This window comes from Peromyscus eremicus, chromosome 1 (assembly GCF_949786415.1).
Source record: "Peromyscus eremicus chromosome 1, PerEre_H2_v1, whole genome shotgun sequence".
In the NCBI taxonomy this organism is placed as follows: domain Eukaryota; kingdom Metazoa; phylum Chordata; class Mammalia; order Rodentia; family Cricetidae; genus Peromyscus; species Peromyscus eremicus.
This window is the reverse complement of record NC_081416.1, coordinates 31,262,139-31,275,610: the sequence shown is the minus strand read 5'-3', so window position 1 is coordinate 31,275,610 and position 13,472 is coordinate 31,262,139. Positions and strand designations below refer to the sequence as shown.

The following is a 13,472-nucleotide window of genomic DNA, read 5'->3' as shown; positions in this document are numbered from 1 at the left end:
TCCAGAGCAAGAAATGGTAACTAGGGTTCCTTAGGTTGGTATATGCATCTAGGATTAGCATGGTTTTCTGTGAGGAAGATTAGTAACAGTAGCCATTCAGACAGCAGAAAACAGTAGTAGATAATAATGAACCTCGTGTTAGGACAGTCAGCAGATGTTCAAACATCTTTTTTAGAAGTAAGTCTAGTCACGTATCCTCTTCTGCAAATAGAGAAAGCTTTGATGCTAATTAGAGAGGAAGATTACACATTCTGGTGTCAGAGTACCTCGAGATCATTCTTTATTAATGCCTCATTCTTCCCCACATCAAGCTTTCTGGCCCTTTCACTTTTGAAAGAGCTGCCACTGAAAAGTAATAACAGGAGCCTCAGGGGTCTCCTGGCTTCCACTTTAACACTTTCAACTCTACCAAGGTAAGCTCTGGATCTATTTACATTTAGAGTGTAACGTGCTTTCTGAAAACTGTCACAACTGGTATGGCTACAAAGATACAGTCCATTGGCAATAGCCTCCAGGCACATGGTATAAGGTCCATGCAAAAGATTGGCATTTGGTCACTCCTTTAATAAATTCCATAATTTCTTCACAAGCAAGTCCATCATTTTATCTATGAAATAAAAACATTAACTTTGTCAGTGTTTCCTGAATTTGTCATACCATGGCAGTTATCCAGAAATTGGGGAGATGGGGCAGAGGTACCATGTAGTTTGCAGCCCAAGCTCAGACTCAGACCTTTCAGCAAGAGGGAATGGAGTCAAAGTCAGGGTTGACTGTAGGAGCCTTTTTCCAGGCCATGGACAGACAGGAGGAAGGAAGACTGTTCAAGAACCCAAGGTACACCATTCCCTTGAGCTGAGGAGACCTTGCTGATCTGAGACGTACTTGGTTCCTACACCAGGAGACATTGATAGTAACGCTTGCCAAAGTTTCCTTACATCAGGAGCTCTTAACATTTCTTTGTGAAGTCCACAGGCTGAGTGCTCCAGGCTTTGGGGTCATCAGATCTCTGCTGTAATGACTCATATATGATGATATGGAGTAAAAGTAGTCACAGACAAGAATTATAGAAACCAGTGTGGCTGGAATCTAGCAAAACTGATACTTGAGTTTCATTTCACTGTCATATGTGATGAAATGTTATTCGTCTGATTGCATTTCCAACCTTTTAAAATTATAAAAATCGTTCATAGCTCTTGGGAAATTAAAAAAAAACAAAACAGTGGTAAACGACTTACTGACCCTATCCTTAAGTGTAAATGCCAACTATCAGAGGGTATCCCATTAATAAAAAGGGAGAGACAAAAATCAAGTCTCCATCTATCTGCCTTCTTTCTTTCCTTTCTTCCTTCTTTCCTTCTTTCCTTCCTTCTTTTTCTTCCTCTAATCTTCCTTTTTTTCTTCCCTTCTTTTGATTTGTTTTGTGGTTTGAAACAGGGATTTACACTGTAGCTCAAGCTAGCTTTGAACTTGGGGCAGTACTCTTTCCTAACCTCTCAAGTGCATGAGACACTGTGGTAGTTTGAAAAGGAATGGCCCCCAAAGGCTCATAGATTTGAATGCTTGGTCACCAGGGAGTGGTACTATTAGGAGGTGTGGCTTTACTGCAGTAGGTGTGGCCTTGTTGAAGGAAGTGTGTTACTGGGAGTGGGCTTTGGAATTTCAAGTGCTCATGCCAGGCTCAGTGTCTCTTTCTCTCTTCCTGCTGGCTGCTGATCCAGATGTAGAATTTTCCGCTACCTCTCCAGCATCATGTCTGCCTGCATGCTGCCATGCTTCTTGCCATGATGATAATGAACTAAACCTCTGAAATGTAAGCCAGCCCCAATTAAATGTTTTCCTTTACAAGAGTTGCTGTGGCCATGGTGTCTCTTCACAGCAACAGGACATTGACTAATACAGACACCATGCTAGGCTTCACTTTCCTTTTCAGTGGTAGTAGCAGAAGTAGGGACATGAGAACAGCACTACAGATATGGGCAGTGCACTTCTCCTGGGTGTGGCGACCTCACTTGCAATGGGTCCTGTTGCATAACCAACTTGTAGTTGGTGTGTGTGTTGGGGGCAGGTCACTGCCTCAAACCCATGTTCTGACCTGCAATGTTACAGTTACGGTCTAACATACAGCCTTCCAGGCTGTTCTCCCAGAGGTTCCAATCATTCTGAGAGAAATGATATTTGAGGATCACTATCGCAAGCAACCTCCCCTACTAACTTACATGATCTAGACTAAGAAGAGTCATACTAGAACCAACGTCTAGATCTAGAATAAATTCAATGTTCATGATATAGGTAAGGTCCAACCTTCTCTGTGCAGCAAGTCTGATCTTTCCAATTTTATAAATATGAAATTACTCAAACAGAACCACATACCAAAGTTAGCATTAGAAGGTGAAGAGAGTATCTCAGGGGAAAAAGTGTTTTCTATACAAGCCTTTTGACCCAAGTTCAATGTCCAAAACCCACGGTAAGGTGGAAGGATACTCAGCTCTACTCTAGCTACCCTCCTCCCCCAACACACACAATAATAATAAATAAAATAATTTTTTTAAGTAAGTGAGTCATTGTTGTTGACCATGAAGTCCTGGTAGCAAGAAAAACAGTGAAAAGTAATGCCAAGCAAAGAGTATTCAGGGGAATTAGGCCATAAAAAAATCACTCTATGGTGAGCTGATGGGGCCACCAGCGGGCAGATTAGAAGAAATGCTCTCCTATTGCTTTTCAAATGCTGTGACAATCATGAACCACTGAAAAACTCAGCAGCACACAAAGCAAGCAAGCCCACAGTAATCAGGATGGTGAGGCTCTGTCTGAGCAAAGAGGTTGGGCACACCAAACGTCTGTGACAACTTTGCTCTAAACTGTAGTGACAGCTATGAACCAAAGGGCAGTCTTGCTTGGAATAAACTGTTTCATGGCATCTCCTGGCACAAATAGCAATGCTCATCAGAAAGTAGCATCCTGAATACAAAAGACAGAGCTGGTTGTATCAGTTCTGAATGGGGTCAAATATCTAAAGAGGCTATTATCCGATTCATCATCTTTTCTATTCCCAAACTTACACTACCTTGATCCCAATTTCTACCCTTGTCTTTCATGTTCCTCACTCTTCCTTCCTACTAAAAGTGACTGGTCCTCTTTACAGCTCAAACGTGTTCTCATATAACAGCCATCTGTAACTCAAAATGCAGACATCTGATCATAGTAAATCCTTCTTCTTATCCTGGAATTTCATTTAGAAATACTTTGCAACATACTCAGAGAACTGCATTAATATTGTGATACCTGTATTGTACTAAATTATTATGATTAGAGACCATTTTTTCAATGAAATAGTAAGAATGAAAAACATAATTTCATCTTTGTGCCATGCACTGTTCGGAAGTCATTCATATGGTCACTACATTTATAATCAAAACAGGTTAGGAGTTGTTGCACCTATCATTTTAATAAGAGAAGGAAAGTTGCTGAGAAAAACACCAACTCGAGAATGAGCAACAACATCCCTTGAGTTCCAGCAGAACAATATGGTCACAGCGAACACAGTGGCCTTGAACATCAGAGAAAGTCATATAGTAGGCCAAGTTTCACTGTGATGAGTTTTATTATAAGAACTCTCCTACATTCTCATCATGATGCTAAAGCAAATCCTTATGTTTTCCTCCCAGGAAGAAAATCTTCCTTTGTCCAAGATATCCATAGCTTTTTATTCTCCTTAAGGATATCGTTTTAGCAAAGCCTAACTTAGGAGTAGGAGTTCTATCAAAGCTTAACTAACCAAGGAGGAAGAGTGTGCCCAATCCCACGATCCTTGACATCGAAAAAGGGAAGTATCCAACACCAGCTCACTAAAAACTGAGACCCAACCATAGGAATACAGAGCACTTAACACTGTCAATAGCACTCCTGTACAACAGAGAACCCCCATTACACTGGAGGTAAGAGACAGCAAGACTCAGTACCTGTGTTTAATTCTTTGTTTTATTATTGTTTCAGAATTTCACATGCATGCCTGTAATGTGTTTTGATCAAAATCTGTACTTCAATTCCTCCTCTCCAGTTCCTCCCTCTGGTGATTTGTACGAGAACGGCCCCCTCAGACCCACATCATTGAATTCTTGGTCCCTAGTTAGCAGAACTGTTTTGGGAAGGATTAGGAGATGTGACATTGTTGGAGGGGGTGCATCACTGGGGGTGAGTTTTCAGATTTCAAAAGCTCATGCCTGGCCCAGTCAGTTCTCTCTCTGTCTTTCTGTCTCTCTCTCTCTCTTTCTCCCTCTGTCCCTCTCTCCTCCCCTCCCCCTCTCTCTCCATCTCCCTCTCCTTCTCTCTCTTTGCCTCCCTCTCCCTGCTCCAATGCCTCCAACTTTTAGGTAAGATCTAAGCTCTCACCTGCTGCTCCAGTGCCATGGCTCCTGCTGTCTTGCTTCCCACCATGATGATCATGGACTCACCCTTGGAAACTGTAAGCAAGACCTCAATGAAATGCCTCCTCTGATAAGCTGCCTTGGTCATGGCTTCTCATCATGGCAGTAGAAGAGTAAATAGGACATGTCCTTCTCCTTCCACCATGTTCCCCTTCCAATGTCAAGGACCTCATTTTTAAAGCCACTGAATCCACTTAGTGCTACCTATCTCAACACAAAATAATAGAGAACAATGCTACAATTCAGTAATGGAGTATTTGCCTAGCATGTGCAATGAAGGCCCTGGTTCAATCCTCATTACAAAGAAAAAAATCCTTAAGGAAAAGGAGGCACGCTAACATCCATCCCAAGAAAATAGAAGTAGCTACATCAATTCTATTTTGAGCAGACTTTAGAGCAAGGCTCACCATCAGAAATACAGAAGGGAATTATATAGTCATAGAAGGATTACAGAAGACAGAGAGTCCTTAATGAATATATGTCTAATGATACAGTATCAAAATACATGAGGCAAACTAATGGAAACAGATACCAGGAGACAGAATAATACATTATTCAGGTTGGACATTTCAATATTCTGCAGTTGGTAAGAGATCCAGCAGGCAGAATTTCAGTAAGGGAATAGTTGAACTGAACACACCACCATGTAATTAGATCCAGTTCACATTTGTATAATAAGCCATTCACCAACAGAGTAATACATTCTCCACAAGCCTATGTGAAGCATCCCTCAGTGTAGACCACATTCTGTCATTTAAAAAAAAATCCACTAAACCAAATTGAAAGGAATAGGAATCACACATAGTATGTGCTCAGGGCAGCAATGAGTTAGATTAGAAATCAATAACAGAAATGTAGCTAAAACCCCACATTGCTTGATAACATTTGGCTAAAAGAAGTCTCAAGAGAAGTGAACTGTTTGGAACAAATGAAACTAAGAACAAAACCTATCAAATTCTAAGATGCACCTTCTCTTTCTGATTTACTCTGCTGCCATTCATGCCTAGACTAGAAGTCCTAGTGTCACTTTTAATGGGGTGCTCAGTGATGCTAAAGCAAACTAAGCATGGGATGGTTTTCCTTGAACAAGAAGCCAATGAGAAGGCAGAAAGAACAAATGCAAAAGCAAAAGGCGAGCCCAACACTGAGAACCCAAAGACGGAGGATTATGGAACACTCTGAGAAGCAAGAATAGCAGAGAGTGTCACGAGGAAGCTCAGATGTCCAATCTGATGAATCACGCAAGACTCAAGCCCTCAGAGCAAGAGATGATCTTATCTCTGATCTGCTAAATGAAGCAGAGACTCCACAAGGTGGTAGAAGATACAACCAGACACCACATGCTGTTGAATGGGCTGGTTCTCCAGGGTTTGCACAAGCTATAGGAGCCTTGAATATTTGTGTATTGCAGAAAAATAAATTACCTTCTGGTGAAGACTGCAGTACAGAAATCAGATTCTCTCTTAAAAATGACAGCCCCCATAAAAACCAACATGTGGACCAATGGAATCGAATTGAAGACCCTGACATTAATCCGCACACCTATGAACAAATAATTTTTGACAAAGAAGCCAAAAGTGCACAATGGAAAAAAGAAAGCATCTTCAACAAATGGTGCTGGCAAAACTGGATATCAACATGTAGAAGGCTGCAAATAGATCCATATCTATTACCGTGCACAAAACTTAAGTCCAAGTGGATCAAGGACCTCAACATAAATCCAGCTACTCTGAACCTGCTAGAAGAGAAAGTAGGAAGTAGTCTTGAACGCATTGGCATAGGAGACCACTTTCTAAATAGAACACCAGTAGCACAGACACTGAGAGAAACAATCAATCAATGGGACCTCTTGAAACTGAGAAGCTTTTGAAGGGCAAAGGATACGGTCAACAAAGCAAAGCGACAGCCTACAGAATGGGAAAAGATCTTCACCAATCCCACATCTGACAGAGGACTGATATCCAGAATATATAAGGAACTCAAGAAATTAGACATCAAAATGCCCAACAGTCCAATTAAGAAATGGGCTATAGAACTAAACAGAGAATTCTCAACAGAGGAAACTCAAATGGCTGAAAGACATTTAAGGAATTGCTCAACATCCCTAATCATCAGGGAAATGCAAATCAAAACAACTCTGAGATACCACCTTACGCCTGTCAGAATGGCTAAGATCAAAAACACTGAAGACACCTTATGCTGGAGAGGATGTGGAGCTAGGGGAACTCTCCTCCACTGCTGGTGGGAATGCAAGCTTGTACAACCACTTTGGAAATCAATATGGCGCTTTCTTAGAAAATTGGGAATCCATCTCCCCCAAGATCCAGCTATACCACTCTTGGGCATATACCCAAGGAATGCTCAACCACACCACAAGAGCACTTGTTCAGCTATGTTCATATCAGCATTGTTTGTAATAGCCAGAACATGGAAACAACCTAGATGCCCTTCAACTGAAGAATGGATAAACAAAATGTGGTACATATACACAATGGAATACTACTCAGCAGAGAAAAACAATGACATCATGAGGTTTGCAGACAAATGGATGGACCTAGAAAAAATCATCCTGAGTGAGGTATCCCAGACTCAGAAAGACAAACATGGTATGTACTCACTCATAACAGGATACTAGATGTGGAACAAGGATGACTGGACTGCTACTCACATCACCAGGCAGGCTACCTGGAAAACAGGACCCCAAGAAAGACACAGGGATCGCCCAATGACAGAGAAATGGAATGAGATCTACATGAACAGCCTGGACATGAGTGGGGGTAGTGAAGGGCGAGGGTCGAGGGAAAGAGAGCTTGGGTGAGTGGGAGATCCCAGATGGATCAACAACAGAGAGGGAGAACAAGGAATAGGAGACCATGGTAAATGAAGACCACATGAGAATAGGAAGAAACAAAGTGCTAGAGAGGCCCACAGAAATCCACAAAGATACCCCCACAACAGACTGCTGGCAATGGTCGAGAGACAGTCCGAACTGACCTACTCTGGTGATGGCATGGCCAAACACCCTAATTGTCGTGCTAGAAACCTCATCCAACTACTGAGGGATCTGGATGCAGAGATCCATGACTAGGCCCCAGGTGGATCTCTGTGAGTCCAATTAGCGAGAATGAGGAGGGTTTATATGAGAGAGAATTGTTGAGACCAAGGTCGGATAAAGCACAGAGACAAATAGCCAAACAAACGGAAACACATGAAATATGAACCAATGGCTGAGGGGTCACCAACTGGATCAGGCCCTCTGAGTGGGTGAGACAGTTGATTGGCCTGATCTGTTTGGGAGGCATCCAGGCAGTGGCACCGGGTCCTGTGCTCATTGCATGAGTCAGCTGTTTGAAACCTGGGGCCTATGCAGGGTCCCTTGGCTCGGCCTGGGAGGAGGGGACTGGACCTACCTGGACTGAGTCCACCAGGTTGATCTCAGTCTGTGGGGAAGGCTTTGCCCTGGAGGAGATTGGAATGGGGGGCAGGCTGGGGGGAAGGTGAGGGGGGCGGGAGGGGGGAGAACAAGGGAATCTGTGCCTGTATGTAGAACTTAATTGTATTGCAAAATAAAAATTTAAAAAAAAAACAACTCTAAAATTCTAATCTTATAAAAGCTAAAAAAAAAAAAAAAAAAAAAATGACAGCCCCCAAATGCTAATGTCCAAACTGGTCAGGTACCATTCCTGCCTGTGGAAACACCTGGAGGAGTTGAAATCTGCAATGGAGATTGAAAGATAAAGGTTCCCAATACCCTGGACCAGACAGCTCAGCAGATGATGCTGGATATGGGGAGCCTGGATTGGTACAAATGCTGATAGGAAGTTTCTGCTCTGAACCTTTGAGAGACAGAGTTCATCCACTACTATACATCTGAAAAAGTGAAGTGTGGCTTCCTTGTCCTATTCTAATACTGTTCTGGGGTAAACTGTGGATACCTTCTGTAGCTAATGCCCTTGGCCTAACATTAACAGTAGGAGAAGGGCTATTGGGGGTGGTCAGGATCGGCCCCAGCTCATCTTTACCTCTAGACTAGTTCTGTGGCAGGAAGATGACAGGTCAGATGTGTTGGATGGCCTTCACTGAACACCTGTTCTTTCCCTTGTCCTAGTGTCTAAAGTGTGATATGCACACTTTCCCTGCCCTGTGAGTATAAAGTGCATGTGAAGCTTACGATAAAGCAACACTGGTTTCATAGTTACTATTTGGTTCAAATAGTTGTCTTTATCAGTAAATATAATTTAAATATAAACCATGCATATATTTATTTATTAAAACAAACTGTTTATGTTGGAAAAAATTTAGGATGCAGAAAAAGCAGAAAGAAAAAAAAGAAAGATCTAAAAGTAGGAATTAGAAAAAGGTTAGATTACAGCCAACATAACCTTGAGAAAAGAAATGACCAAGAAGGGTTTATCCCAGGTATGCAAGTCCTGTTTAACATTCTAGAGCCAATTATCATAACCCACCATACCAAAAAGCACAAGAAGAAAAATCACAAGATTATATCAGTAGCTGGAGACAAGATATCTACTTATGATTAAAAAAACCTTTCAGTGACTTAGGAAATTTCCTCAACTTGACTTCAAAATAAGAAAAGAAAAATAAAATAAAAATGAGAGGAAAAGAAGAAAATGAAACTTAAAGTTAACATCTACCTAATAGTGAGAAACTAGAACTTTCCCCTCAGATAGACTACAGAACAAAGGCATTCTTTTCACACCATTCCACTGACACTGACCATTGTACTTCAAAGCTTAAGTGATGGCATAAGGGAAAGATGGAAGGGAAGTGTAGGGAAGAGGGGGTGAGGAGGTACAGGGTCCAGGTGGATAAGGAAGATATCAAACTATCTATTCACAGATTACATGATTGCCTATGTAAAACACTCCAAGTGATTACAATAAGTCTGCAAAAAATAATGTAAACATAAAAATATTATTTTTAATTCTAAGATACATCAATGAATGCGTGGAATTTGAAGTGAGAAAATGTTTACTTCAGTAACATTACTGAGAGAGAGGAAAGGATGGCAGGATAGAGTGAAGTGGGGTTTTATACTACACTGAAGGTGGGCACACAATGTATTTGGCAGAAGCCCACAGAGCTAAATAATACACAGAAAGAGCTCTAATGTAAATAATGGACTTAGGTCAATGCTTCAACATTGGCCCATCAATTATAGTAAAGGCACCTCACCAATGCGGTATGTTAGCAGGGAAATTATCTACAGAGAGCAGGAATATTGAAATCCCCTACACTCTGTTCAATTTTTCTATTCAACTAAAATTACACTTTAGTTAAAAAAAAAATGAAGACTCTTAACAGAGAAAAATTTTGGCTTAAAAAAGTTAAAAACAGTTCTGTGAAGTAGGTACTATTGTTATCACTGCATTCCAGAAGAGACAGGTGCTGCTGAATGTTGAGGAATATAATTTTAACTAGGCAAAGATGTGTTACATTTGTTTATGCTGCAGAATATTAATTTAACTGTATAAAGGTGTGTTACTTTTGTTTATGCTGCATTTGCTTAACAATGTAAGGATGTGTGTTTAATTATGTAAGATGTGTTGCATCTGTTTCACCTTGCCTGCCTAAGGCACCTAATTGGTCGAATAAAAAGCTGAATGGCCAATAGCTAGGAGAGGGATAGGTGGAGCTGGCATGCTGAGAGAATAATAAGAGGAGAAATCTAGGCTCAAGAGTATTGAAAGATGAACGAGAGAAGGAAGAGGCAAGAACAAGAAGCCATACAGATGCCAGACAGACAGACACAGAGAAGCAGTAAAGTAAGATATACAGAAGTAAGAAAGGTAATAAGCCCCAAGGCAAAAGGTAGATTGTAGTAGGTAGTTGTTCCAGCTTTGATCTGGAAGTACTGCCCCAGTGAGGCTTCAGGTAACTGCCATGCACACCTACCTATGACCTGCCCCTGGGGTGCAGCCAAGACAGGAGCCCTTAAGACCAGATATCAGGATGTGCCAGGTCTCTTGGTTCCTTGTAATTCTGGATGCTGGATGGTAGACCACACTGCTGGACTGCATTGTACCTCTCCCGGATCCTGTAACTAACCCCTCTACTGGCTGTAAGTTACCCCCAAATAAACCTCCTTTTTAACTATGTGGGGTTGCCTTAATAGATAAAGAGAAACAGGTTAATTTAAGTTAAAAGAGCTAGGCAGAAATGTGCCTGTGTTAGGCCAAACATTCAAAACTAATAATAAGTCTCTGTGTCATAATTGGGGAACTGGTTGGTGGCGCAAAAGAAAAAACCTAGTACAACTGAGAAAAGGTGAATAACTTATTTAAGACCTTATGACTGATGAATGGGAGAACCATGGTAATTAAGTGCAGACAAAACTCAGATCCCGGTGTCTTCACTGTACAGAGAGGTATACATGGATTATAATAATATGCATTTATACACAAATCCATATATTCTGGATCAGCCTCTTGATTATGTGGATAAGGAACTAAGTAAAATGGAAAAGAACATTAGAGAAGTCTTCATGATTTTTGTTGGCAATTCTGCCCTACACAAAAGAGGATGGCTACCAAAAGCCCTCACTCTCTTAAGTGATTAGTAGCCCACAGCTCACTGTCCAGATATTTTACATTGGAAAGCAGTCTCCTTCACAAGGTATTTGTGTTCTTTTATACATCATTCCAAATGTTTAGCATTTGTTATATTTCCCTGGGATCCAGGGAAGAGAAAGTTGAGGGCAGAAAAATGAGACCTACTACTTCCTGGTGACCTTCCAGTACTGGTTCCCCATATTCTCTCTGTTTGCCTCTTGCTTTGGGGGACCATGGAGTTGCTCCACCAGTAGCCTATGTGACACACCATGTAATGTGTATCAGATGAATGCTTGGGTTTTATAATGCATGCTCCCTTCTCCTCTTGTACATTCTAATGGGAAGGAGCCCTCAGAATGGGAAACAGAAATTTTGTTTCATTCCCTGGCTCACTCACGGAGCACACATTTGTTGAAAACCTACTTGTTCAACAGTTTGCAATGAACCGATGTCAGGCATAATTCTGCACACATCCTCCCTCTTCTGGAAACTGGATACATGGTGAGAGATAACCTATCCTTAAGGTGCTTGCAGAAAACCAGGGGGCAGACAACTTCAAAACAATGCAGGAGAAAGAATATGGCATTATAGCATAAACTGCTAAATATGGGAGCAAAAGAATCCAAAAGAGTTTGTCATGGTAAGCTTCTATAAATGAGAACTAAAATATTCAATATGCTTTTTAGAAATGTCTTTGGAGGAGGGAAGAGGAGTCATAGAGCGCCTTCTCCCCACCTGCAATCACTAATGATGGTACTACATACTGATTTACCTAACATCATAGAGAGTAGAAATAACCAGCCAGGCAGTGTTGCACAGTCTATTTACAAGACAAGCCAGGTTACATCTAGTAAAGCAATAATCTGAAGGGGAAGCAATAAAAAAGAATAGTAGCATTCACTTCCCCGAGAGCTAAGAGACGCTCATTTATATAATCTTGTAGTAATCTGGGGAACAGCAGACTCACAAAGCAGCTTCCTTCTGTCACACTGTCTGTCCCTAAGGCCTTGACTGGTCACAGTTTGCTCCTCATTAACACTGACTGACATCTGATGAACATTCACTCTTCTTCCTGCCCTGGCTGCAAGTATCTGTAGGAGCAGCTTGTGGCCTCTGGCCTATGCCCCTGCAAGGCTTCTCCACAGGGAGGTGGTAGGCTGCCCTGAGCAGAGACTCAGAAATGCACTGAGTAGCAAGAGGTCCCTGAGGCTTGGGACTAGAAGCCTGGGTCATCCCTTCTCCAGCTGCTTGGTAACACTGTGTAGGACAGACAGGCTCTGTGTTCGAGGCTAAAACTCAAAGCCCATCTGGTTTTCTTACCTTTATCCTCTTGTCTGTCAGCACAAGAAAGCCCCTAGTCATTGATTTGTGGACAGCCCCTGCCCACACACCCTGGAGCTAGGCTTTTTTTGGCAGGTACATGAGGCCTCCAATTAAAAAAAAAAATTAAGAAGATAAAAATCCTAGGTCGCTTTGTTTTTAATCATGGCAGTTTATCTGGTGTTCATCTCTGGTCCCTTGAAGAGCTGTTCAGAGTTGATGGTGGTCTGTGTAGGCGCTGACTATTTAACGACTGACTATCTAACGACCTCTGTGAGTGGATCTCACAACAGGCTGAATTCAGCCAGCGAAGCCCTCAATTTCCATTTTCACACAAATCCACAATTTGCAAGCCACACAAATGACAACAAATCACCAGCTCCGAGTGGGCTAGTATACTCATCTCTAGAAACGGTTCCGAGGACTTTCTACAGTGATTTCTAGGAAGCTGATGTACTGCAGATTGGCTTCTAACTTGCAGGGTGCACACACTTTTTAATGAGTCACAAGTGGCCTGGGGCAAAGCGGGCATATTCCGGTGATAAAATGGCACAAACTGACATGTGTCAAAACTTGTGGAAGGCTTAAAATGGATCCCTCTGATAACAAGTGTAAAATTATGACTGAGGGAAACAAGTTACTTCAAGAAAAAAAAATCAGTAAAGATGTTCAGAAGAAGTATGCCCTTTTTTTTGTTTTTGTTTTTTCATTTATCACACAATTTTGCAAGATGTAGGGCGAAATAGTCCTCAGAAGCCATTGCTTCAAGTGTCAGATTATTACAGTCGCTCCCATTTATGCAGCTGCGCCATTTTAGCTTTAGTCCCCCACGTGTAAATTGAAAATAGAATAAGAGCATTTACCTGGGGTAGAATTGAACAGGTGCTCTTCACCTGGTGCAAAGTGAACGCCAATGTGTGGAAATTATTCATGTTTCTTTTTGTTTGTTTCTTTTTTAATCAACTGCTTACAGTACCCAGTAAAAAATAATAGAAATCTAGATCCTGCTTTAAAATACTTTTTAAACTGAGGGGCAAAGCTTCTTCAGAGCAGAGATCTATGAAAAGGAACAGGGAAGTGTTTGTCTCTTCTATATAATGATATTTAAACCTAGACTTAGAACCAGAAAGAGCTTTGTTCAGACTAGAATCACACA

The 13,472-nt window shown here is 41.5% G+C and overlaps 1 protein-coding gene and 1 pseudogene across 2 annotated transcripts in view; one reads left to right on the top strand and one right to left on the bottom strand.

Annotated features, from left to right (window-relative positions):
• The window catches only part of Prkg1 (protein kinase cGMP-dependent 1), a 1,191,370-nt gene that overhangs the window by 309,015 nt on the left and 868,883 nt on the right, over positions 1 to 13,472 (bottom strand). The window lies entirely within an intron of this gene.
• On the top strand, positions 5,472 to 8,258 carry LOC131895144 (V-type proton ATPase subunit E 1-like; annotated as a pseudogene).